Below are 15,159 nucleotides of genomic sequence, written 5' to 3' on the forward strand. Positions count from 1 at the left end.
AGAACCCAAAGCCGTTCAGATGCAGCATTTTGCTAAATTAACATTGCTGGATGTGGGCAAAAAAGTGGGTGTTAAGTGATTTTAAATAAAGAAAGACAGAGGTTGCTTTGGATGCTATGTGTGTGGGATGTTCCATATTTCAGGGACAGCATGGAAGAAAGCATGAAGAGAAGAATTCGAAAGTACAGCGTAAGGGCACAAAGGGAACAGTGAGGTAGGAGGCAAATGCAAACAACTAAGGAGTAGTAAGACGTGATGACAGAGGTGTATATGGTGAGGTTTTTATTGTTAGGAAAAGAAGCTTTAACTTGATGTGGAAGCCAATGGAGGAATGTGAAGAAAAGAAAAGCTTGAGCATCTGGCAATAAAGATCATTTTAATTGCAGTATCTGGGATATACTGGGAGAGCAAGGTGGGAATGAGAGAGACCAAAAATAAGGAGGTTCAGCCAATAGTCTGAGGAAAGATGGTCTAATGGTTAGGCTAATAGCTGGGAATTCATGAGATCTGAGTTCAGTTACTTGTTCCACCACAGATTTCCTAAGTGACCTTGGGCGAATCAAGGCTAAAAAGGTGGAAAAACAGATTGCAGGTAAAACAGAAGAGGAGGTGAGGGTGGGGAGGAGATGAGGTCACCCCAGACAGAAAAGAGGACATACTTTTTGGGAACAATGAAAAAGTGGGAGAGTCGAGGAGAAGGGAAACACCATCCGGACGGCTGAAGGTGAATTTAGAGAGTTAGGAGTATCATCAGCCATGATGATGGGTACATTAGGGCTTGTCTACAGGAACAATAATTTCATGGCAGGCTTGGCGTGAATCTACCCTGCAGTAGCCTGCTGCATATGCCCTACTGGCATATCATAGTTGGTTATTGTGCTTTGATTTAGTCCTCTTTAAAAAGGCACTACATCAGAGTGCATACACAAGCTGTTACGTGTCAGCAGGTGCGCATGGACAGTTGGTCTGCCAAAGGCTTGTGCACAGTAGCGTCATAGCCAGTTTGCTGTGTGCTAATTTATTCTGTGGACCAGCCCCCTTAGAAATGCCTAAAACAGCTAGATAGATTTCTACTGATTGCTGAATCAACTAGCATCATAACGAGACCAAACCAAGAAATATGGGCTAACAATATTGCCATGATTAATAATACTATGCTCTGTGTTACTATCACCTCAGAAGCAAAGCCTTCCATCTTCCAGCTCTCTCAGAGCTTGAAAAAAGGTTGTGGAAAAAGGACATTTGCCATGAAAATGTCTGTTTTGACACACCCACCCCACCCCCCCTCCACCGCAAGACAAAATAAAAAAAAAACATTTTGAACAGAATATTTCGAGCAGTTCTATGCATAACTGTGTTGTTCATTTCTGTAAGTAGTTATAGTGACTGTCCACAGAACAAAATGTAGAACCGATTTGAATTACTGTCTTCCTTTAATCATCTCTCCATAATCAAATAAACACACAGCCCCCCAAAAACTCCTTACAGAAAGATGGAGGAAGAAAGACACACACACAGATTTGATTGTTTACTTGAATACATTTATGAAACGTCCAGATGCCCTGGTGTTGGATTCAGTGTAAGAATGTAACTAGAACACAAAAGAGTTCAAAAACGCAACACCTACTGAATTACCACTGTATTGTAATCACTTTGCCATTGCAGATCACGAGGGAAGGGCTTTTAACTTTAACCGCACTGAAATATTAACAAAAACTTGTTTGCTAACTCCATCCTTTTCTTTCTGCATGAAAACACATCCAAAAATAAAGTGCAATTGGAATAGGTTGCTTTGCCTTTTTATCTATAACGACGAATCTCTGTATGTGTGGGGAATGAGAGGGCTGCAGTAACCTGAGCAGCAGATTGATAGGTTGTATGCTGTAAACTGAAGAGATAATTTTGGCACCTCATATGGGTGTGAAGGAGCACTGCTGTGGGGCTGTGTATAAGGTATGCAGGGAGAAAAAGAATAAAGAAAACAAAAACAGAGGGAAGAGCCAGCTGTGCACAGCAATGCTTAAAATTGTTTATTGAAAACGTTGTAGAAGATTTAAAATACATCTTAATTTAAAATTATTCTTAAATGAGAACCAATAACACCATAGTAAGTATGTTTTTTTCCGTATATTCAGGTGTTTTTTGGGGGGTGGGGTGGGGGGTTTGGAGAAAGATGAGCAATTATAATAGCTGCTAAGGACACCAGATATTACAGTTTTTCTTGGAACTTTATTTTCATGCTAGGAAAAATGTTGTCAAAAGCACCTGCAACTGTGTTGCTCATAATAAGAGATAAAGTAGCTCAGTTACCTCTTAGCAGCAAGTTTATTGTTGCTTTCTGGCTGCCCGTATTTGTGTTCTTAGCTTGCAAATGTAAAGAAAAATCATATCCGCTAATAATTGCATTCTCTTGCTTCTAAGACTGAAGCAGTATGCTAGTGTATAATTATCAGAGGTAGCCAGATTGTGAATTATTAATCCAATTAGAAGAGAATGCTCTGTTAAAATATAATCTCAGATTCTTTATTATTTTAATTGTCTGTTAATATTTATAGGGAAAAGAAATGAAAAATTCAGCGACTGGTCATTTGCACGGTAATTAATACAACAACAGTTATTACAAATGGCAGGACAAAGGACAGCAAACATATAAGTCACAGCTTTGTTTTTTAAATTTCTGCTTTTTTTGCCCAGCCCAGGAGCCTGATTCGCTGCTGTGCTCTGACCACATTATAACTTCTCCCGTTGTTCTGGCTCAGCTGTCTTGACATTTGAGGAGGAAACCAAGGCACCATCCATTCTCTGCCCCTTTTGCTTCCCCCCCCCCCGAGGACGTAAGCGTGAATTACTGGGTGCACAATACTTTCTCTACCCCCTGTCCTGCAGTGAATGTGAGGGGAGGCTACAACACAGAGGATGAGGGGGACATATTTTGTTCCCACTTAGACCCTTGTTTGCCATCAAAAGTCTTGGCCACAGTGGAACCCTAAATGGGAGTGCAGTTTGTAACTAGTTTAATGGGCGTGCTCCTGCAAGCTCTCTGGGTATAATGCAAACTCCATTGAAGTTGATAGGAGTCTTGTCACGGACTTAAGTAGGCTTTGTTGTTGGGACTACAGTTCATTTGTTAAAAGAAAAGGAGTAGTTGTGGCACCTTAGAGACTAACAAATTTATTTGAGCATAAGCTTTCGTGAGCTACAGCTCACTTCATCAGATGCATTCAGTGGAAAATACAGTGGGGAGATTTATATACACAGAGTACATGAAACAATGGGTGTTATCATACAGTTCCAACTGTATCCCACAGTTCAGTTCCTTTGTTGTTGGGACTCCTGTTAAAGTGGACGGGAATTCAGCCTGTGGATCATTTGCAGGGCTGGGGCCCAACATTTGTACGGAGTGCAGGGATGGAGGAATTAGCAGTAGTTATGAAGCAAAGAACGACAGGTGCCATATTCAGATTCTCAAAAAATTCCGATTTCAATGTTTTTTTTTCTATTTAAATTTTTTATAAAGTGTAGCATAAAAAATTAACATGAAATCTTTTAAGAGTGATTGGTTGCATAAACAAAATAAGAATTGTCGCATTGCTCCTGGTTGAATGCCTGTCACTCAAATATATGGTCTTGTATTAACCCACTCATGCATCACCCTTTTTAATTCAGGCAGGAGAACAAAGGAGCCTAAGTGGGTGAATGTCTGAGCGACATCTACGCTAAATCAGTGTGACTGTGTTCTCTGCTCTTGCTTTGTTATTGGAACGGGCACAGGATTTTACTTGACCGTTTTGTTTTAATTTCATTAAATAAAACCTGTATCACATTTTTCTATATGAGGAACAGAAAAAGGAGGGATTTAAAAATATCTTATTTAAGTGATTAGCTGGAGATTTAAGATAACTCAGGTATTCATCACCCATTAATATTATCTTCAGCTGCTGCAGGCGGCACAATAACAAATAAAGAAGCTTTAGCAGTGTTGTGGGATAGCAGTGGCAGGAAACAATAAAGCATCATTAACAGCTTTAATTCAACAGATGTTAAACAAATTAAAATCCAGAAAAGTATCTAAAAGGCCAAAAAAAGAGTTCAGATTATTGACAGCCAGCAGGGACTTGCCAGGGACCTCCTATGTTGGCAGCTGGGATGAAGATGCGGGTAAGAGCTGCTATGGAGGCTGAGGGCCCCCATGCTGTGGTGGGGGAGTGCTCCGCGTGGCCAGTTAGCCAGCTGAGCAGTGCATAGCAGCAGAGAATCCATCTTGGAGTTCCTTAGGGCAGTGGAAAAAATATTCTCTAGCAGGAAATGGATTCAGGGACTGCAGAATTTGTTAGTTTAAGGACTTAGGTGGTTCTTTAGTTCATGGGTCTTTTGAGAGGAAGTTAGGGTGCTGGCGTGGGACTCTGAATCAAATCCAGATTTCCCGCTGCTTAGTCTCAGATGAAGACTGTGGTATTGGGCAAATCAGTTGGGGCCAGATTTTTAAAAGTATTTAGGCACCACACTTTAATACTTTAAAAAATCTGGACCTTACTGTTTTGCCTTAAGTCCCTGTGTGTAAAATGGGGTAATATTAACTTGCCTCATAGGGTTGTTATGAAAGATTATGAGGCAGATACCATGACAATGGGATGACACAGACAAAAGAGAAAAATAGGGTGGTGAGGGGCTTATTTTGTTGTTGTTTGATAACATTAGGATTTATTGGGATTGATTTGCGTGACTAGCTTCAACTGAAGTGAATTTTAAGGTTTTAGCAGATCCTTTTATTCATTAATTTTGTTAAGGCACTCAAAGTCATTAATGTTATTTGTTGAGAGAAGCATTCATCATGTGCCAGCTGCTTTCAAAACATGAAAAAGCAGTGGTCCCTACTTCAAAGAGCTGAGTCATAGTTGCCAACAGAAATAGGATGTTGTTTTTGTTATTCATGTCATAGACGCTTCAAATTTATCTCAATTGACCTATAGTGCAATGAACAAGTACTGCCTGAAAGGGCTAAATTAGGAGCTGGATCCTGCTTCCATCAAAGTCAATGGCAGTACACCCTGACTGTGGGAGCAGCTTTGGGACCTTGAAGGCTAAAGGAAGGAGCTGAAGTCTCTTTCTGCACATCTAGAAACAGGACAGTTTTTTAGACTTTCATGGAACACTGTACTATATAATGCATAACCCAGTTTAACTCCCCTACTGTTAACAGGCATGCCAGTTACACTGTTGACATGGATCTTTATGTTTAGCACTATTTGCAGCTCTGCACACTTGATAACCCTGTTACCCCTGTCTCTACGTAGAGTACATATAAACTCCTTGACAGGGCTGTTTGCCGGGGTGAGATAAAGTATCCCAATTTGACACACAAGATAAAATATTTTAAAAATATATTGGATTTCCCCACCCAAATTGCTTTATTTTAAAGGTTTTGCTTAAAAAGCACCTATTGCATTCTGAAGATCTGGATGTCATTCCTTCATATTAAACTAATGCTTTGTATGTCCCCTGTCACCCGCAGTCTGTGTGGAACCCAAGTGTGTAAGAATAGAGAACAGTAACAATTTATTTTCTTTCTCAGACTATGAGAGAAAGAGAGTGATTAGTTTATATTTACTGGTGTACGTTTTTAAGAGGATGTGTGGTATGCCTAGGTGAAGAACTTATTGAGGGAAAACTAAAATAAATAAGATACAAATACAAATAGTTAACAACTGAAGAAATAAGTTTTTTCAGATAGGTACCACTCAATTCCAGCCAATGCTGATGGATATGCTGAACTTTGCCTATGTATGTAGTCCTGTTGAAATAGTTTTAGTATGTACTTAATTGTTTGCAAGATTAGGGCCTTAGTTCTAAAAATGGTCAGTATCCTGGTCACTCTTACCTCTTTCAGGAATGAGTTCCATATAGCATGGATCCAGTTGCTATGGGAGTTCTAACTCCCACATTCACAATCCTGCCCTGTGTTTAACATTTTTATTATGCAAGTGAAAGGTAGCTGTTGTGAGAAGTCATGGTTGTGAAGGTGGAAGTGGTATCTCAGATAGCTAGGATTAATCTTGTGAAGGCTTTGCCTAGCAGGACAGAGATCTGGAAATGGACTCCAGGGGAAGCAGTGCAGAATGTGAAACATGGGAGTGATGTCTTCACAGTGACCTGTGTTCCTGTCTTAGCACTTATTCTCAAAGTGTTTCAAAGTAAAATATCAAAGCCTGTTATTGGGATGCATTTTCCCCAGCATATTACAGCTATTTTGGTGGTGGTTGAGTATCTGTTAAAACAAACAATAATAGTAACCTCTGTAACCCCTTGTATATGAGGACCTCAAAACACTGGTTAACCATGTACAATAATAACAGCAACAGCATTAATTAATTATCTCAGGCTCTGATGATTTAGGTACATAGTTTTGTACCCATTTTACAGAAGGGGAAACTGAGACACTGGAGTCAGTGACCTGGACGGAATTTCAGCAGGGTAAGGGACCTCGGAGTTTTTGTTTCAAGTGCCTTTCTCTAACTGCTGTCACTAAAGCTGGGAAAGATTACCAGAATTCTCTGGGAAACCTACACTGGTGTCAGAGGCAGCCTTTTCTAAAAGGTTTAGTAAGAGTGGAGTTTCCACAGATGGGCTGGCAGGATCATTTCTCTCTAATATGAGTGGAGATAAATCATTTGTAGCAAATCCATAAGACAACTTGGGGGAAAAAAGTACTTACCTGACAGTCTCTATGAAGGCTTCTGAGAAAAGGGGGCCTCCTCGTGTGTGCTTGTGAGCTTCCCTTAGCTTTTACTTTCTAAATTTCTTGTATTGCTTTCCACTGTTCAGTCTGTTTTAGCAGAGCTTAGGTTGAACTCGATCTGTCAGGAGCACAGCACAGAACCAGGAGTGTTCCAGAGGAGGTGAGAGTGCTGACCTCCCCAATAACCTGTATATAGGGAACTCTCTGAGCAGGAAGTTAAGGGTATGTTCATCCTAGTTCCACTTTGTGGCCCAATACTAAAGCTTTTACTTTCATGGAGTGTCACATTTACTTAACAAGATTCCTTCTGCGAGTGCTGCAGAATTACCCTTAATTAGATGTGCCTGTTTTCTGGGGAAGTAGATATAAAGCTGTCTGTGTAAGTTTTCCCTCTCTGACGATGGTTGTCGCAAAGAAAGTCAATTCTGTGCAGATCGTGCTAAAAAGGATGAAACCCTTATTTGAAATAATGTAGGCTGTATCGTAGTGTGTTTCACACATTCACAATGCAGTTGGGGGGGGGGGGGGAAGGCCATGGGTTCGTGTTCACATCATACTCCCCGTCCGTGCCCGGCCTGAGCTGGGGAAGATAATGATTGAACAAGCAGACCAAATTTGGTGGTGAATCCTGGTCATGTGTCACCTGAGGGACTTTGCGTGAACACTAAGAAGAAGTGCAGTTTTATGGCTCATAATAAACTCAGCAATGAAACCTGTTTTAGCCAGGTTCAGATTGGTGGAATGACTAAGGTGAATTTTTACACAAGTGACATTTGATTTCTGCTTATTGTATTGTCCACCTCCAGTGTTAAAAAATAAATAAATCCTGAGTCAGACCCCCAAAATCACAGGATTGACCATTTAAAAAAATCTCATGACTTGTAAGCCAATTTTCAGCTCTTCTTCTTTGCCTTTTAGTGTTTGAACTTTTAGGGTTCACTCAAGTCACAAAAAGCCCAAACGAGCAGAACTTCTCGCTACTATGAAACACGTGACAGTTGGTAACACTATTAGAAGTGCACCCGATGAAGTGAGCTGTAGCTCACGGAAGCTTATGCTCAAATAAATTTGTTGGTCTCTAAGGTGCCACAAGTACTCCTTTTCTTTTTGTGAATACAGACTAACACGGCTGCTACTCTGAAACCTGTTAGAAGTTGTACAACTTTGGCTTTGTGTTTACTGCCAAAAAACTGTATGTGTATATATATCATGGGATAACTAACATGCATCGGTATTCTGCTGTGAAATGCTAGTGGAGATGGTAGATATACCATGAGATAAACTAGGTGATGTTGACCATAGGTGTGATAGTCTATGTAACGGTACACTCCATATGATGTTATGAAAATATGCTAATGGGGGTGAATATAATGTAACTGGAATATGCTTCATGCAACTCTTGTAAAGTATCATTACAAAGCTTATAATCTACTGAGTGTGTTCATCCTATTCGTATAAATGTATCATTCTTGTATCTGAAACTAGAAATATGAAATATAACTCTGAGGTCCTGTTGTAATTATGCAAAGTGTAGGCCGTTAATGGTGGCTTGGAATCTTGATGGCTCCCATTAACCAGGAGAATTAGTTGTAAATGGCTCTGTTTACTTGTAAGTCTCACTGTATACCTGTGTGCTGGCAAGTGGGTAATGAAGTCTTATAGTGACATGTGATCATGTCACCTGAACTGGAATCCATCTTTAACCTGGTGCTTTTCCATTTAGAAGGAGGGGTGGGAACCCAGAGAGGGACAAAGGATTCCTGCCTTGTGCGAAAAATATGTAAGAGGGTGGAACAGAACAAAGGGGGTGGCAATCATGAGAAATCCCCTAGCTACCACCTGAGCTGGTATAAGGACTGTACCAGGGGAAAGGATTGGGCCCAGACTAGGAAGGCATCCAGTCTGTGAAAGAAGCTTATTGAAACATCTCTGAGGGTGAGATTTTATCTGTGTTCAGCTTCTTACTGTATTAGGCTTAGACTTGCGTGCTTTATTTTATTTTGCTTGGTACTTTACTTTTTTTCTGTCATTACTTGGAACCACTTAAATCCTTCCTTTTGTAGTTAATAAAATCACTTATTAATTAACCCAGAGTACGTATTAATACCTTGGGGGGCAAACAGCTATGCATATCTCTCTATCAGTGTTATAGAGGGCAAACAATTTATGAGTTTACTCTGTATAAGTTTTATACAGAGTAAAATGGATTTATTTGGGGGTTTGGACCCCATTGGGAGCTGCGTATTTGAGTGTTGGAGAGAGGAGCACTTCTTAAGCTGTTTTCAGTTAAGCCTGCAGCTTGTGGGGGGCGTGGTTCAGACTTGAATCTGTGTTTTCAGCAGGCATGCGTGTCTGGCTCAAACAAGGCAAGGTAGGGAAAATGTGTCTGGCAGGGAAAATGAGCTCAGATGTAGTCTAGGCACATCAGGTGGCAGTCCCAAAGCAGTTTCTGTGATCCACCCTGTCACAGTCTAATACTGACTTGGAGTAAAAACTACTGGTACCATGTTTGCACTTGGATTTCACAGTGGGAGAGTGAATGTGTGCTATCCCCCATTCAAAAACAAAACAAAAAAACTCCCCAACCCCAAGCGAAGACAGGACTCAGTGTGGTCAGCATTGCTAATGGTCCCTCCAGTTGTGGATAACCCAGCATGTATGGATAATGGTTGTGACGAAGTTCTGATTCCTTTTCTTAAATATTAATATGAAAGCATTTCCTCAGCATTGTAAAGATACTCTTGCAGGCCTGTGTCCTGTGTTAAGTACCTGAAGACATCAGACCCTCTAACATTTTCAGTTTTTTTGTGGCATAATTAAAACATTCTGTGTATTCACAGATTGACAGATATCCCAGCTCAGCGGTGCTAAATCTGATTAATATTTGGGTTCCCTAGCACATCTCTACTTAAAGTGTGTAATTAAAAGCTTGTGAAGTCTGCCATTAACAAGCCTCACCTTGGGCTTATTAAGTTAACAGGAAACTTGCTGTGTGTCCCCTGCTTAGTGAGCTCCCAAGACACACACATTTAATTAGGCAGTGCCATCCCACCTCCTAAATAGCATGAAGAGTTGGAGACGGGGGGCTTCCGAATGATCACTTAATCACAGTGTATTCTTCAAACTGAAAAAGGGAGCAAATGGAATCTGTCACCTTATCAAACTTCTGGGTAACTGCTGCTGCTATCCTTGGGTTTATTAAGTTAAATTGTAGAACTTCAGCCAATGAAAAACCATTTTATTCATAAAACTACAGAATAGTTGATTTTTAAATTGTGCTTATAGAGAAACTGGTCTTCCACTGGCTAAAACAATATCAGCCACTTTCTCGAAGCTAATCAGAAAATAGCAGGTCCACAGTGTACATGGAGTAATTGTGTATGTCCTACTGCACCAGGATTCATCTAGGGTTGCTAATACTGAAATAATAATATAGGTATATTACAAGGTACTGAGCACTGACTCTGAAAGTCCTGTGTCATATATTCTGGGTTGCTTCAATATTATTTGTAATGTTAATGCAAAAATAAGATGCTCAATAAATATTTTTCACCCTTAATGACTTCATGCTAATCCTCATTCTACAATCAAGGGAAATATAACACCACGCTTGTGGCTGGATTGCTGCAAAAAGTACCAGCAATTCACATTGGGCTTGATTGTACCCCTGGGGGTATGTCTACACTACGAAATTAGGTCGAATTTATAGAAGTCGGTTTTTTTGAAATCGGTTTTATATATTCGAGTGTGTGTGTCCCCACAGAAAATGCTCTAAGTGCATTATGTGCATTAACTTGGCGGAGCGCTTCCACAGTACGGAGGCTAGAGTCGACTTCCGGAGCGTTGCACTGTGGGTAGCTATCCCACAGTTCCCGCAGTCTCCGCTGCCCATTGGAATTCTGGGTTGATATCCCAATGCCTGATGGGGCTAAAACATTGTCGCGGGTGGTTCTGGGTACATATCGTCAGGAACCCGTTCCCACCCTCCCTCCCCCCGTGAAAGCAAGGGCAGACAATCATTTCGCGCCTTTTTTGTCTGCTGCCAGCCAAAGATGTAAAGGATAGATGGAGTGGGTCAGAACAAGAAATAGACCAGATTTGTTTTGTACTCATTTTCCTCCTCCCCTGTCTAGATCACACTGCAGTCAGTCACAGAGAAGGCGCAGCGAGGTTAATCTAGCCATGTATCAATCAGAGGCCAGGCTAACCTCCTTGTTCCAATAACAACGATAACTTTGGTGCACCATTTCTTATTGGAACCCTCCGTGCAGTCCTGCCTGAAATACTCCTTGATGTACAGGCACACCCTTTGTTGATTTTAGCTCCCTGAAGCCAACCCTGTAAGCTGTGTCGTCAGTCGCCCCTCCCTCCGTCAGAGCAACGGCAGACAATCGTTCCGCGCCTTTTTTCTGTGCGGACGCCATACCAAGGCAAGCATGGAGGCCGCTGAGCTCATTTTGGCAATTAGGAGCACATCAACCACCAAACGCATTATCCAGCAGTATATGCAGCACCAGAACATGGCAACGCGATACCGGGCGAGGAGGTGACGTCAGCGCGGTCCCGTGAGTGATCAGGACATGGACACAGATTTCTCTGAAAGCATGGGCCCTGCCAATGCATGCATCATGGTGCTAATGGGGCAGGTTCATGCTGTGGAACGCCGATTCTGGGCTCGGGAAACAAGCACAGACTGGTGGGACCGCATAGTGTTGCAGGTCTGGGACGATTCCCAGTGGCTGCGAAACTTTCGCATGCGTAAGGGCACTTTCATGGAACTTTGTGACTTGCTCTCCCCTGCCCTGAAGCGCATGAATACCAGGATGAGAGCAGCCCTCACAGTTGAGAAGCGAGTGGCGATAGCCCTGTGGAAGCTTGCAATGCCAGACAGCTACCGGTCAGTTGGGAATCAATTTGGAGTGGGCAAATCTACTGTGGGGGCTGCTGTGATGCAAGTAGCTCACGCAATCAAAGATCTGCTGATATCAAGGGTAGTGACCCTGGGAAATGTGCAGGTCATAGTGGATGGCTTTGCTGCAATGGGATTCCCTAACTGTGGTGGGGCTATAGACGGAACCCATATCCCTATCTTGGCACCAGAGCACCAAGCCGGCGAGTACATAAACCGCAAGGGGTACTTTTCGATAGTGCTGCAAGCTCTGGTGGATCACAAGGGACGTTTCACCAACATCAACGTGGGATGGCCGGGAAAGGTGCATGACGCTCGCATCTTCAGGAACTCTGGTCTGTTTCAAAAGCTGCAGGAAGGGACTTTCTTCCCAGACCAGAAAATAACTGTTGGGGATGTTGAAATGCCTATATGTATCCTTGGGGACCCAGCCTACCCCTTAATGCCATGGCTCATGAAGCCGTACACAGGCAGCCTGGACAGTGGTCAGGAGCTGTTCAACTACAGGCTGAGCAAGTGCAGAATGGTGGTAGAATGTGCATTTGGACGTTTAAAGGCGCGCTGGCGCAGTTTACTGACTCGCTTAGACCTCAGCGAAACCAATATTCCCACTGTAATTACTGCTTGCTGTGTGCTCCACAATATCTGTGAGAGTAAGGGGGAGACGTTTATGGTGGGGTGGGAGGCTGAGGCAAATCGCCTAGCTGCTGGTTACGCGCAGCCAGACACCAGGGCGGTTAGAAGAGCTCAGGAGGGCGTGGTACGCATCAGAGAAGCTTTGAAAACCAGTTTCATGACTGGCCAGGCTACAGTGTGAAAGTTCTGTTTGTTTCTCCTTGATGAAACCCCCCGCCCCTTGGTTCACTCTACTTCCCTGTAAGCTAACCACCCTCCCCTCCTCCCTTTAATCACCGCTTGCAGAGGCAATAAAGTCATTGCTGCTTCACAGTCATGCATTCGTTATTCATTCATCACACAAATAGGGAGATGACTACCAAGGTATCCCAGGAGGGGTGGTGGAGGAGGGAAGGAAAATGCCACACAGCACTTTAAGCACAGCACTTTAAAAGTTTACAACTTTAAAATTTATTGAATGACAGCCTTCTTTTTTTTGGGCAATCCTCTGTTGTGGAGTGGCTGGTTGGCCGGAGGCCCCCCCACCGCGTTCTTGGGCGTCTGGGTGTGGAGGCTATGGAACTTGGGGAGGAGGGCGGTTGGTTACAGAGGGGCAGCAGTGGCAGTCTGTGCTCCAGCTGCCTTTGCTGCAGCTCAACCATACACTGGAGCATTCTGTTTTGGTCCTGCAGCAGCCTCAGCATTGAATCCTGCCTCCTCTCATCACGCTGCCGCCACATTTGAGCTTCAGCCCTGTCTTCAGCCCGCCACTTACTCTCTTCAGCCCGCCACTTACTCTCTTCAGCCCTCCACCTCTCCTCCCGGTCATTTTGTGCTTTCCTGCACTCTGACATTATTTGCCTCCACGCATTCGTCTGTGCTCTGTCAGTGTGGGAGGACAGCATGAGCTCGGAGAACATTTCATCGCGAGTGCGTTTTTTTTTCTTTCTAAGCTTCACTAGCCTCTGGGAAGGAGAAGATCCTGTGATCATTGAAACACATGCAGCTGGTGGAGAAAAAAAAAGGGACAGCGGTATTTAAAAAGACACATTTTATAAAACAGTCGCTACAGTCTTTCAGGGTAAACCTTGCTGTTAACATTACATACATAGCACATGTGGTTTCGTTACAAGGTCGCATTTTGCCTCCTCCCACCGCGTGACTACCCCCTCAACCTTCCCCCCTCCCTGTGGCTAACAGCGGGGAACATTTCTGTTCAGCCACAGGCAAACAGCCCAGCAGGAATGGGCTATACTGAGTGTCCCTGAAGAAAAGCACCCTATTTCAACCAGGTGACCATGAATTATATCTCACTCTCCTGAGGATAACACAGAGAGAGAAAGAACGGATTTTGGTTGAATGCCAGCAAACATACACTGCAATGCTTTGTTCTACAGTGATTCCCGAGTATGTGTTACTGGCCTGGAGTGATAAAAGTGTCCTACCATGAAGGATGAAATAAGACTGCCCTCCCCAGAAACCTTTTGCAAAGGCTTTAGGACTACATCTAGGAGAACCGCAAATGCCAGGGCAAAGTAATCCTTTCACATGCTTGCTTTTAAACCATGTATAGCATTTTAAAAGGTACACTCACCAGAGGTCCCTTCTCCGCCTGCTGGGTCCAGGAGGCAGCCTTGGGTGGGTTCGGGGGGTACTGGCTCCAGGTCTAGGGTGAGAAACAGTTCCTGGCTGTCGGGAAAACCAGTTTCTCCGCTTGCTTGCTGTGAGCTATCTACAACATCCTCCTCATCATCATCTTCTTCGTCCCCAAAACCTGCTTCCGTATTGCCTCCATCTCCATTGAAGGAGTCAAACAACACGGCTGGGGTAGTGGTGGCTGAACCCCCTAAAATGGCATGCAGCTCATCATAGAAGCGGCATGTTTGGGGCTCTGACCCAGAGCGGCTGTTCGCCTCTCTGGTTTTCTGGTAGGCTTGCCTCAGCTCCTTCAGTTTCACGCGGCACTGCTTCGGGTCCCTGTTATGGCCTCTGTCCTTCATGCCCTGGGAGATTTTGACAAAGGTTTTGGCATTTCGAAAACTGGAACGGAGTTCTGATAGCACGGATTCCTCTCCCCAAACAGCGATCAGATCCCGTACCTCCCGTTCGGTCCATGCTGGAGCTCTTTTGCGATTCTGGGACTCCATCATGGTCACCTGTGCTGATGAGCTCTGCATGGTCACCTGCAGCTTGCCACGCTGGCCAAACAGGAAATGAGATTCAAAAGTTCGCGGTTCTTTTCCTGTCTACCTGGCCAGTGCATCTGAGTTGAGAGTGCTGTCCAGAGCGGTCAGAATGGAGCACTCTGGGATAGCTCCCGGAGGCCAATACCATCGAATTGTGTCCACAGTACCCCAAATTCAAGCTGGGAACGTCGATTTAAGCGCTAATCCACTTGTCAGGGGTGGAGTAAGGAAATCGATTTTAAGAGCCCTTTAAGTCGAAATAAAGGGCTTCACTGTGTGGACGGGTGCAGGTTTAAATCCATTTAACGTTGCTAAATTCGACCTAAAGTCCTAGTGTAGACCAGGGCTAAGACTCAGCTATAGCACAGGCTGTGTGGAGCTGCACTAATGGCCATAGTATTTGGCCGCCTTGAATCGTCGTCTTCTGTGGCATCTCCAGAACTGGAGGTTTGCAACCATGGTAGACAATTCTGTACAATTCTCTGCTAATCTCTTTCTGGATGAATAGTCCTTTTGACTTTCCCCAAGGATACAACATTGTCCATCAAGATCTTCTTCTTTTTCAGCTTTGTGTTCTTCTGCCATCAACTTTACCTTCCAATGCCTGTAAACATGAATGGCCTGCTGAACCCTTAAAAATGTGCCCTGCAAATTGAATCTTTGTTTTCATAAGAACTCTGACTAGCATTTGCTGAGTTCAAATAATCTCCAAT

Source organism: Lepidochelys kempii, chromosome 9 (genome assembly GCF_965140265.1).
Source record: "Lepidochelys kempii isolate rLepKem1 chromosome 9, rLepKem1.hap2, whole genome shotgun sequence".
In the NCBI taxonomy this organism is placed as follows: Eukaryota; Metazoa; Chordata; order Testudines; family Cheloniidae; genus Lepidochelys; species Lepidochelys kempii.